This window comes from Pongo pygmaeus, chromosome 5, assembly GCF_028885625.2.
Source record: "Pongo pygmaeus isolate AG05252 chromosome 5, NHGRI_mPonPyg2-v2.0_pri, whole genome shotgun sequence".
Taxonomy (NCBI): domain Eukaryota; kingdom Metazoa; phylum Chordata; class Mammalia; order Primates; family Hominidae; genus Pongo; species Pongo pygmaeus.
Genome location: NC_072378.2, coordinates 65,957,631 through 65,970,696, shown reverse-complemented (window position 1 = coordinate 65,970,696; position 13,066 = coordinate 65,957,631). Strand labels below are relative to the sequence as shown.

Here is a 13,066-nt window from a genome sequence, read left to right as displayed (position 1 = left end):
TTCTAACCTGTTGCTACCTTGCTGGTGACCCTGATGATGTCTGAATTGCCTTTGGGGTCATTTTTTACTCTCTTTGAAAAATAATGCATGTTCATAGCCTAATAGTTCTACCATCCCGCCCTGCCAAATCCCAAAAGTCAAACAGCCTTCCTTAATTTAGTCCATCTCTGTTCCCTTCGGTTCAAACTGGAAATGTTTCTGGTTGTATAATCCCACATTTTGTCAAGTGATTGGTTGGCCGTATCTTTAATGTTCTTTACAGAACAAGCTGTTCATTTATTTGCAATATGGGTAGGCTGAGGATTTTCCAAATATTCAAGTTCTGATTGCTTTTTGTTTAACAATTTCTTTTTCAATTCATAATAACTATGAAGCAAGATAATATTGTCTTGCTGTTAAAACTCATAAGCCAAAATTTGGCTCAAAATCACTCAGAAATGAAACTAAATTTTCCCACATGTAATTATAAAAAACCTAATAAATTTTCAACAAATTTTAAGCATCATTTCTGTCAAGGTTGTATACATCTTAACTGCCAAACAACAGGCTCAAGTCCAACTATATGAATTTCTTACAGAGAAAAATTGGCATCGTATTTTGACTAGTCCATGTGGACATGGCAGGACTCGTTAAAAATGTAAAACTTCACTCAGATCTTCATAAGCTTCACAGGTCCACTAAAGTTTGAAAAAGTACTTTAAATAACCTTGTATAAACAATCCTCTACTTCACTTTTGACTAAGAACAGAACCAATCAATTCATTTAACTAATTAACATTCAAAAAAGTTAATTTGTTCTATAAAGGTTATGTTTCTTTCAATAATCAGTTTTTATAATGTGTATTCAAATTCGTGGCTAATGAAAAATTGAAAACACATTGTTATATTTTATACGTTGGTTTTTAAGAAGATAATAATGACTTCCAGTTCACACTGGCTTAATAATGCTTTAAGAGAGATTACACTATTCAAATGACCTGTAATTTGGCTGAAAAATATCGTCTAACATTTTTGTTCACCCAAAGTGATTGATCATCTCAATGGTGAATCTCAAAATGATGCTTAGCTATAATTGGAACGAAAATTTTAAATATTCCATTTTGACCATCAGACATTCTTCTAGCTTTTCATTATTCAGACCAAGTATTGTCATGAAAATGAATTCATCAATGTAACAGAGATAAATGAGCCAACACAGAACAGACAGAACTATCTTCCGGTTCTTAGGAAGAAAATTGTCTCATTGCCCTATTATATCAGTGACAAAGACGTCTGGACTTTATGAGCGTATCTTTCCATTTAGTCTTTTTAAAATATTAATGACACCATGATTTAACCTCAAAAGTAGGTTCAAGAAAGTGCTTAGAAAGTACTTCCAAGGTTGAAGACTGACGATAAAACTAATAAAATTATCTAAAAGATTAGTATACTTCATGTAAGCAAGTAAGTTCATAAAGAATATTATTAATAACCTGAAAAATGTAAGTTAAATAAAGCAATTTAGTTAGTCAAAATATTCATATTTTAAACATAAAATTACCTACTAGGCAATCATGTAGTAATGCAATCAAAACATATTTTATATACATAATGCATTATAGGAGGTTTCTTAGCTTTAAGTCAAATTATCTAAGCCATTCAGATTCAGGCATGGGTGGAAATAATTGAGAAATGGTAGACTGAGCTTTTATAGATTTTACTTTCATGGAGAATTGATTAGTATATGAAATAAATCTTATTTTAAAGGAAGTTGCACACATGCTCATTGAGTTACTTTTATTAACAAAATCTTGGTGTTTGTGGGAATGATCCTCATTTCCAGATCATGGCATCTGTCGTTAACATGTATCACCTGTCCAGTCTATGGACTTATGCTTGGATCTTAAATAAATAAATATTTTGTGTATAAAGTACACAATGTGACATTTTAAAAAAGTTATTTAAGTAAAAAATGGCAAGCGCGCACACACACACACAGAGACACACACACACAGAGACACACACACACACACACAAAGCAACAGTGTTGTTTTAGACTACTCCAGCTACTGCAGAAATATGTTTCTTACAGCTCTGGAAACTGGGAAATCCATGGTCAAGGAACTGGTGGATTCAGTGTCTGGTGAAGGCCCACTCTCTGGTTCATCTATGGCTGTCTTTTCCCTGAGATCTAGGATGGCGTAAAGGACATAGGAGCTCTCCAGTTTCTCTTTAATAAGGACACTAATTACATTCACGAGGGCTCTGCTAATTGATCTAATAACTTACCAAAGTCCCCTCCTTCTCATACCATCACACTGAGGGGCTTGGATTTCAGCATATGAATTTTGGAAGACACAAGCTGTCAGTATACTGCAAACGTGTAGTAACCTCTTTAACTGTGTGTAATTTACAAGTATGGGAACCACAGAACACATTGGTAGTTCAGCTGCTTGAAGTTTTCAGATCAGTAGAACATCCCCAGTGGAGAATGGTGAAAAACTGCAGAAAGGCTGAAAAATAATTTAAAACTCAGTGTTCCCTGTGAGAATGAGATAATCATAGTTGCAATGACTGAGACAAGCTTTGTGGTAGCTGCTCAGACTTATATATCAGAACTTGCATGTAAAGATACAAAAAATCAAAAATGCTTAAAGGAAGAGACCGTGATAGACTGTGCTCAGTATGAGGAAGTAGAATCAATAAAATATAAAAGTTATCAATAATATGATCCAATTGTGCCTACAGATAGATTACACCTTCAGAAATAATTTAAAACAATGTTTTGCTATTTTAAAAAGTTTCCTAGTTCATGAATAAAAAGAATATTAGATTGTTTCCAAGTTGATGACACTAAATGTATTATTTCTCTGGTTGTGGTGGACTAAAAGAAAACACTGAAATAAGTACTTGTATATCTTTACTCTTTATAATCATGCCTCCAACACATACACTTAGGAACTCACATACACATTCACAAAGATATGCATACAGAGTGCACAAACAAACAGTCAAGCACACGATTCTCATGTTAATGTGATTTGTTGAGAAGCTTATACCTTCCTTGCCTAACACTAATATGCTGAACAAAGTGGCAGAGTACAGGTTTTTCTACCAAGAAGTAGCACATTTTTGAAAACCCAAGCAAAATATGAGAACAATGAAAATTCAGTGATTTGGATAGGATCACAGAGAAGGTACAAAAATTGGTCCACTGAATTCCACACCCAAAATATGACAGAAGAAATATTGTGAAATAAAAAACTTTCTTTTTTTTTTTGGCCTACTTTCTTAAACAGAGAAGTTTTCTGCTATTAACCTGAGGCAACTGAGTAGAGAAATGTAAATTAAAAAAAAAAAAAAAGTCCTAACCTTATACTTAGCTTCCCAATGAGTCATGATGACCTCTTGCTCAAACGTAGGAGGTGGAAAGATAAAAAGCTGAGAGGCACTATACATCCAAATTAGCAAATAAAGCTAACACGCAAGAGAAAATGTTTTGAAAAATCTGATTACGGCTTCCAGCTGCTTTAGCTAGTTTCTTCACTTCCTTCTGTCATATTTTTCAGCACATAGAATGTCAAGATTAAAGCACTTTTATCAAATAAACAAATATTAAGTAATATCAGATAATTTACTCATTCAGAACATCTCCAAAACAGAAAACAAACATACAAAACTTCAAGAAAGATATCATACGTGAGAATAATAATTCTAGAAGAAGTAAGAATTTATCAGAAAATAATGTTCAATATTCTAAACCAAACTAAAGGGTAAAGAAAAGGACCCTATAAAAATATTTCTCTATTGAGATGCAGAAGAGAAAACAAATGAAATTTAGCTAACAGATGAGCTAAAGCTAATAATATTTTTCATATGTCTCATGTTTCAGAAAATAAATGGAAAATAAGGATGTTCAAAACTGAGAGCAGAGCCATATAGAAGTAACAAAATTAAATATTTTATACTGGTAACACAATCTTTAATAAGAAAAATGACAGAACTGCTAGGAAAAAATTAAATTAAGTAATAAATAAAGATTAGAGACATTAGAAAAAAGAGCAAGTCATTGTGATATGCTTCATTTGTATTATTCAGGCACAAAAACCTAGGAGACAAATACACATTTAGGTATATGACCGAAGAAAATTTTTCTGAAGTAAAGAAAGGATTAAATCTCCTGCTTAAATGTGACCTCTGTGTCTCATGGAAAAAACTCTACAGAAAACCAATATTAAGAAAAAGTAAAATGAAGTTAAATTTCAAAGAATCAGAAAAGATAGTATGGATTCAGGCAAAAAGACAAGGAAAAGAAGCAAGCTCATCTCAGATTTCTCCAGTGCAACATTCAATTGCTAGAAGACACTGGAACAAGAAATAAATTCTGATTAAAATGTATCACCCAGGAAAACTGAATGCAGAAACATTTTTATTTAAGTATAAATGCAGTGCTTAGTATGCTAAAACTCATAAGATACAGAATTTCTCAGACCCTTGGAAAAATAATTTTAAGTTATCACAGATTTCAAAAAACTAGAAGAGTGTTAATTAGGCAATGAAGAAGCAGTGGTTGCAGGGTTGAGAGTGAGTTCTGCATTATTTTGTAAATCTAACAAAATAAGATAATTCTAACTATGGAAGCTTGTGTTGAATATTAATTTTGGAAATAGAAAAATAATATAATATCATTAAAAAGAGTAAATAAATGTCCGAAGAAGAAAATGTTGGTAACTCCAGCTTTTATGAAAAAATAATGTCATATTAAAAATCAATAACTATGGAAACAATAAATGTGTTCATTTTAAATTTTGCAGATGAAAACAAACACTAACTCATTAAATAAATAAATAAATAATAGAGAACAAATCAAGTTACCAGAAAGAAAAAGCTACATTTCATCAAATCAAAGACTCCATCAATGTTTTAATGATATACCCAAAATTGTATATCATAAAGAAAGGAAAGAAAATAGATGCTATTAGTTAAACTATTTTGCACTGCTTTCTCATTTCTCAGACTGTTGATATTATGCTAATTCAAAGAAATTTTTTGACTAGTCTAGTTTAGACTAAATTTTAATATTGTCATTCTTCAACCTTCAGATGGAACGCCTTATGGACCATAAATTGGCTAGGGTATTATTGAAACTTATTCACACAGATTCTGACTCCTCTGAGCTACTTTTATTTTCTTAGTCTCTATGTTTTTATACACAACAGCATATTCTATGCCATCAAGAGTGTTATGGATTCAGCCTTTCTTAAAAGAGTGTCCACTAGGGCCCTTAGGATTTTTGCCAAGTAATTCATAGCATCCTTCAAGCCTTAAATATCTTAAATATGGTACTTTAATTTGTTGCATATAATAGGCAATCTATTTGCATAAACCTCAGCAACACAATGGAAAAAATTTTCTCCATTTTTGAGAATCTTCTTTTCTAAGGTCCTATGAAACCCTTCCCCTGTGCTTTGATAGTAAATATAAAATTCATTCATTCTTCCAATAATGGATATTGACCTCACTAATATCAAAATTTTACTCATTCCTATTTTATTTCTGGAATATTTTGTGTACAAAATAACTTAGTTTTATTTTAATGTAAATTATAATGTAATCTTTTTGGAGACATATTTAGAGTTAAACTCAACATGCCTAGTACACAAATTCCAGTAACTTATTATAACTAATGACTATATGTATAGCATGACCAAGTTCAACTATACAAGGCAGTAATAACCAAATTTTGACTACAGTTTAACCGAAATGGTTGTAAGATGTATTTTTATTATGGAGATATCTGAATGTAGGGAAAAATGCATCTTGGAACTGGTGAATATAGTACTTTATATAATGCATAGAATTTATTAGAAAACAAAAAAGCAGAATGTATAGTAAAGTTTGAAAAAATAGAGATTTAAAAATTTTAAAAAACAATTTTATAAAAGAGCTAAAAAATCCCTTATATTTTAAAGTAAATTAGATAAGATAAATGAGCAAACACAAATTTATGTTGTAAAGCAGGTTTTATTAAATTAAAGGAAACAATAGCATGCAAATTAAACCCACACACCCCATAATTCAACAGAAATTACATTGAAGCACTCATCTCAAGAAAATAACAAAATAAATTAGAGATATAAAGAAAAAAAGAAAGTCATAAACAGAAATGAACTGAAATAAGAGAAGAAAAATTAATCAATAAAACAAAGAGTTGTTTCTTCAATTAAAACTATAATAATAATAACAACCAAAAAAACCTTAGGGGAGACAGAAGCAAAAATAATAACAATAATAATAATATGTGTATAAACAAATTTAGAAATATGAATATTAAAATAACTGCAATTTTAGAGAAAAATATTAAAATAAATTTTAATTCACTACAAATACATTTGGAAAAATTTGGGACAGTTTTTAGAGAAAATGCAATATTACAAATATTTAAAAAAGAACATACTAAAGAAATCTACAAGAACAATTAACATAATATTGAGACTTAATTTTTAAAATTTACATCTCAATAAGTACCTGCATGAATAATTTGACAAAAATCTTTCAAATTATTTATTTATTTATTTATTTTTTCATTTTTGACACAGAGTCTCCCTCTGTCACCAGGCTTGAGTGCAGTGGTGCTATCTTGGGTCACTGCAACCTCCACCTCCTGTGTTCAAGCAATTCTTCTGCCTCAGCCTCCCGAGTAGCTGGGACTACAGGAGCGCACCACCAGGCCCAGCTAATTTTTGTATTTTTAGTAGAAACAGGGTTTCACCATGTTGGCCAGGATGGTCTCGATCTCTTGACCTCGTGATCCATCTGCCTTGGCTTCCCAAAGTGCAGGAATTACAGACGTGAGCTGCCGTGCCTGGCCTCAAAATTTTAAATAAGTAGTAGTACTGATTTCCTTTTAACAACTCTGCAATAAAGTGAAAGTACAAAAGTTACCAACTAATTTCTACATGTTTAATGTTTTCATAAAGTAGCACTAGTCTTATACTAAAAAGTCAGAGTGAACCACTTCTAGAATGGATGATTAATACCCAACCTCTGAAAATCTTATCTTCTGTAAAAGTTGTGAGGACAATGGCAAAAATTGGCAAAATCAACTTTGTAAAGACTCTAAATTAATAAAAGGCTTTCAACAACCAGGAGAGCATTTATTTAAGAAAAAATGTCTGAATCTGAGTGAGAATGGCAAGCTTGTCGGGTTTTAATTTGCCCTGTTCCTACATCCTGTTTCCAGCCCCATGATAGCCTCAAAAACCAGTAGTCATGCAAGAGTGGCAACAATTGAAAGGAGCAGCTTAACAGCCATTGGAGAAAACAGAATTAGATTGGAACTCACCCCTAGCTGCAGAGTATTGTCACTGTATTGCCTAGCAATTAAATTAGTTTCCTAGTAAAATCTTATTCTCAGGGATGGTCTTTATTTTATCTCATTTAGAGCTCAGTAGATGGGAACTAACCTATCCTCAATACAGGTTTTGTTTTGTTTATTTTTATACATTTAAGGAGTACAAATACAGTTTTGTCACCTGGCTATATTGCATCGTGTAAAGTCTGGGATTTTAGTGTAACCACCAAAACAGTATGGATATTACTCAAAGAGCTAAAAATAGAACTACCATTCAATCCAGCAATCCTACTACTGGGTATATACCCAAAGAAAAATAAATAATTACATAAAAAAAAACCTGAACTCATATGTTTCTTTCGGTGATGTTTTGCAAATAATCAGTGATTTTTAATGTCTTATCTTCCTAAAGTGGCAATACCAGTTGGAAAAAACAAGAGGCATGAGCATGGAATGTTCTTCCATTTGTTTGTATCCTCTTTTATTTCCTTGAGCAGTGGTTTGTAGTTCTCCTTGAAGAGGTCTTTCACATCCCTTGTAAGTTGGATTCCTAGGTATTTTATTCTCTTTGAAGCAATTGTGAATGGGAGTTCACTCATGATTTGGCTCTCTGTTTGTCTGTTATTGATGTATAAGAATGCTTGTGATTTTTGCACATTGATTTTGTATCCTGAGACTTTGCTGAAGTTGCTTATCAGCTTAAGGAGATTTTGGGCTGAGACAATGGGGTTTTCTAGATATACTATCATGTCATCTGCAAACAGGGACAATTTGACTTCCTCTTTTCCTAATTGAATACCCTTGATTTCCTTCTCCTGCCTAATTGCCCTGGCCAGAACTTCCAACACTATGTTGAATAGAAGTGGTGAGAGAGGGCATCCCTGTCTTGTGCCAGTTTTCAAAGGGAATGCTTCCAGTTTTTGCCCATTCAGTATGATATTGGCTGTGGGTTTGTCATAAATAGCTCTTATTATTTTGAGATACGTCCCATCAATTCCTAATTTATTGAGAGTTTTTAGCATGAAGGGTTGTTGAATTTTGTCAAAGGCCTTTTCTGCATCTATTGAGATAATCATGTGGTTTTTGTCTTTCGTTCTGTTTATATGCTGGATTACATTTATTGATTTGCGTATATTGAACCAGCCTTGCATCCCAGGGATGAAGCCCACTTGATCATGGTGGATAAGCTTTTTGATGTGCTGCTGGATTCTGTTTGCCAGTATTTTATTGAGGATTTTTGCATCAATGTTCATCAAGGATATTGGTCTAAAATTCTCTTTTTTTGTTGTGTCTCTGCCAGGCTTTGGTATCAGGATGATGCTGGCCTCATAAAATGAGTTAGGGCGATTCCTCAGGGATCTAGAAGTAGAAATTCCATTCGACCCAGCCATTCCATTACTGGGTATATACCCAAAGGACTATAAATCATGCTGCTATAAAGACACATGCACACGTATGTTTATTGCCGCATTATTCACAATAGCAAAGACTTGGAACCAACCCAAATGTCCAACAATGATAGACTGGATTAAGAAAATGTGGCACATATACACCATGGAATACTATGCAGCCATAAAAAATGATGAGTTCACGTCCTTTGTAGGGACATGGATGAAATTGGAAATCATATTCTCAGTAAACTATCACAAGAACAAAAAACCAAACACCGCATATTCTCACTCATAGGTGGGAATTGAACAATGAGAACACATGGACACAGGAAGGGGAACATCACACTCTGGGGACTGTTGTGGGGTGGGGGGAGGGGGGAGGGATAGCATTGGGAGATATACCTAATGCTAGATGACGGGTTGGTGGGTGCAGCGCACCAGCATGGCACATGTATACATATGTAACTTACCTGCACATTGCGCACATGTACCATAAAACCTAAAGTATAATAATAATAATAATAATAATAATAATAATAAAAGAAAAAAAAAAAGTAAACCCTATGAAAGTGTTTACTCATTAAATACAATAATCTGAAACCATTAGTGATTTAAACATTTGTGGCTGACTTGGTAATGTTTATGAAAATAAATACTGTCTTTATAATCTTAAAAAAAAAAAAAAAAAAAAAAAAAAAACAAGAGGCAGAGCTAAAACTCTGAAAAGAAAGAACTGGAAAATAAGTTGTCCACAGGGGGCTTTAAAAACTCCAACATATTTATCTATTATGCCACACATATACACAGAACTGTGTGCACAGCCAAAAGAGAGTTGAAAAGGCCTAATTCCTTATGTCCGATTGATTTTTAAGGATCTTTGCATGCAGGAAATAAAGGTTAAGACAGAGCTGTAAAATTGCAAAACATCGAAAGAATGCTTTAGCACACATCCAGAACCCCTCAGCAAAGGTGGGGAGACTTACTGATTCAAGGCATTTAATGAAATATCTGTCCAATTATTAGCTGATCAATAAGCGAAATAAGTTGAGTCTACCACGGCTGTATATGACAAAGAATATATACAAGTATTAGGCTGTTCTTGCATTTCTATAAAGAAATATCTTAGACTGGGTAATTTATAAGAAAAGAAGTTTAATTGTCTCACACTTCTGCAGGCTGTACAGAAAGCATGACGGCATCTGCTTCTGAGGAGGCCTCAAGGAGTTTTACTCATGGCAGAAGGCAAAGCAGGAGCAGTCACTTCCCATGGCTGAAGCAGGAGCAAAAGAGCAAGTAGGGGAGATGCTGTACACTTTTAAACAACCAGATCTCATGAGAACTCACTCACTATAATGGGAACAGTACCAAGTTAGGTGGTGCTAAACCATTTGTATTAGTCTGTTTTCATGTTGCTGATGAAGACATACCCGAGACTAGGTAATTTATACAGGAAAAAGGGTTTAATGGACTTACAGTTCCACATGGCTGGGGAGGCATCACAATCATGGCAGAAGGCAAGGAGAGCAAGTCACATCTTAAGTGGATGGTGGCAGGCAAAGAGACACAGAGCTTGTGCAGGCAAACTCCCATTTTTGTTTGTTTTGTTTTTCTTTTTGTTTTTTTGTCTTGAGACAGTCTCATGCTGTCTCACAGGCTGGAGTTCAGTAGCACGACCTTGGCTCACTGCAGACTCTGCCCCCCAGGTTCAAGTGATTCTCCTGTCTCAGCCTCCTGAGTACCTGGGATTAGAGGCATGTGCCACTGCACCAGGCTAATTTTGTATTTTTAGTAGAGAGGGGTTTCACCATGTTGGCAGGCTGGTCTCAAACTCCTGACCTCAAGTGATTCACCAGCCTCAGTCTCCCGAAGTGTTGGGATTACAGGTGTGAGCCACCACACCAGACCCAAAGTCTCGTTTTTAAAACATCAGATCTCCTGAGACTTATTCAGTACCAGGAGAACAGCATGGGAAAGACCTGCCCCATGATTCAATTATCTCCCACCAGGTCCCTCCCACAACACGTGGGAATTATGAGAGCTGCAACATGTAATTTGAGTGGACACACAAAGCCAAACCATATCATTCTGACCATGGCCCCTCCCAAATCTCATGTCTTCACATTTCAAAATCAATCATGCCTTCCCAACAGTCCCTCAAAGTCTTAACTCATTTCGGTATTAACTCAAAAGTCCACAGTCCAAAGTCTCATCCTAAACAAGGCAAGTCCCTTTCACCCATGAGCCTGTAAAATCAAAAGCAAGTTAGTTACTTTCTAGATGCAATGGGGGTACAAGCATTGAGTAGATACAGCCCTAAATTAGCCTAAACACAGAGGCTACAGGCCCCACACAAGTCCAAAATCCAGCAGCGCAGTCAAATCTTAAAGCTCCAAAATGATCTCTTTTGACTCCATGTCTCACTTCCAGGTCATGCTGATGCAAGAGGTGGGTTACCCTGAACTTGGGCAGCTCTGCCCCTATGGCTCTGCAGGTTGCAACCTCCCTCCTGGCTGCCTTCACTGGCTGGTGTTCAGTGTCGGTGGTTTTTCCAGGCACAGGGTTCAAGCTGTTGGTGGATCTACCATTCTGGCGTCTGGAGGATGGTGGTGGGAACTATGGGAGCTACAATATGAGATTTGGGTAGGGACACAGAGGCAAATTATATCACTACTCATGGGAATTCCACCTGCATGATTTAGTCACCCCCCACCAGGCTCCACCTCCAACACTGGGATTACATTTCAATATGTGATTTGGGCAAGTACGCACATCCAAACTATATCAATATTTTGAAGAATTAGTTCAGGAAAGTCATTAAACGAACAAAGAACAATAATAATAGCAGCAATAACACAACTCTGAAGACAAGGGATAAAATTGATTTCCATGGTTGTATTTCCATGCTGTATTATTTAATATGTGTGACTGTTAAAAAATGAGGTACAAAAAGAAACAAGAAAATATGAACCATACACAGAAGAAAAGCCAAGCAAAATAGTCAATAGAAACTGCAACGATGAAGCCCAGATGTTGAACTTACTAGACAAAAGTTTTGAAATTAGCTATTAAAATATATTTTTCAGTTTTCCAACTCTTTTAGAATGTGTCTAGTAGATTTTCTGGTCTTTACCAGAAAGACTGCCTGCTACCAAAAAAAAAAAAAGATTTAAAATATGTTCAAAGAACTAAAGAAAATTATGCACAAAGAATTAAAAGAAAATATAGAATGATGTTTACAATGACAATATAAAGAAATATAATTTTTAAAAAAGAACCATATGTAAATGCTAAATTTGAAAAGTATAATAACTGAAATGAAACAGAGGTACAACATTTTCATCTGGCAAGAGAACAAATCATAAAATTCAAAGATATACCAATTGAGGTTATTTAGTCTTTAAAAAAAGAGAGAAAGAACAATAAACAGAGTTCCAGTAACCTCCAGGGCATCATCATGCTTATTGACATGTATTGAGAGTGTCAGAAGAAGAGAGAGACAAAAAGTGGCAGGAATAATATCTGTGACTTTGGAAAGTTTAAACTTTGCCTTAATCTTCATTTTCCAAGACTGTTTCAAAAAAAAAAACAACACATTAATGGATACAGTAAAAAGGCTCAAAAAACTCCCAAGGAGATAACTCAAAGAGTTTAAACCTAAACATCTAGAAACATCATAGTCAAACTGTTGAAAGCCAAAAAGATATTTTTTTCCAACTTTTATGTTAGATTCAGGGGCTACACGCACATGTTTGTTACCAAAGTATATTGTGTGATACCGAGGTTTGGGGTGTGATTTAACCCATATCCAGGAGTGAGCATAGTACAAAACAGATAATTTTTAAAGTGGCAAGTGAAAAATGACTCAAAATATACAAGGGAGCTTCAGTAAGTTTCAACAGCTGACTAATCATCAGAAGCACTAGAGCCGTAAAGTGGTGAAATGACATATTAAAGTGTTGGGGAAAAAAGACTGTCAATCAATAATTATCTAGCCAGCAAAACTATGCTTCTAAAATAAAGGAAAAATATAGACATTCTTGAATTAATTAAAAAGAAAGCCTGAGAGAATTCATAGCTAGTAGCCCTACTCTGTAAAAAATAGTACAGAAATATCATATGGCTAAATGAAGAAACACTGCTGAATGACTTGAATCTATGCCAAGAAACAAAGATAAAGTATATGGAAAAGGTAACTACATAGGTAAAAATAATAATTTAAAAAACAGTATAAATGTAGTTTTGGTTTGTAACTCTTCTCCTTTATAATTCATACGTCTTACTGGTTCAAGGTATTTGTAGAATTCTCTGTTCGATTATTAGCTGATCCATAAGCTAAATAAGT

At 34.2% G+C, this 13,066-nt stretch overlaps 1 non-coding gene across 1 annotated transcript; it reads left to right on the top strand.

Moving 5' to 3' along the window:
- Positions 1-11,804: 11,804 nt before the first annotated feature.
- On the top strand, positions 11,805-11,866 carry LOC129039746 (U7 small nuclear RNA). Its single transcript, XR_008503449.1, has one exon. It is a non-coding gene; the product is annotated as a U7 small nuclear RNA (small nuclear RNA).
- The last annotated feature ends 1,200 nt before the right edge of the window (positions 11,867-13,066 follow it).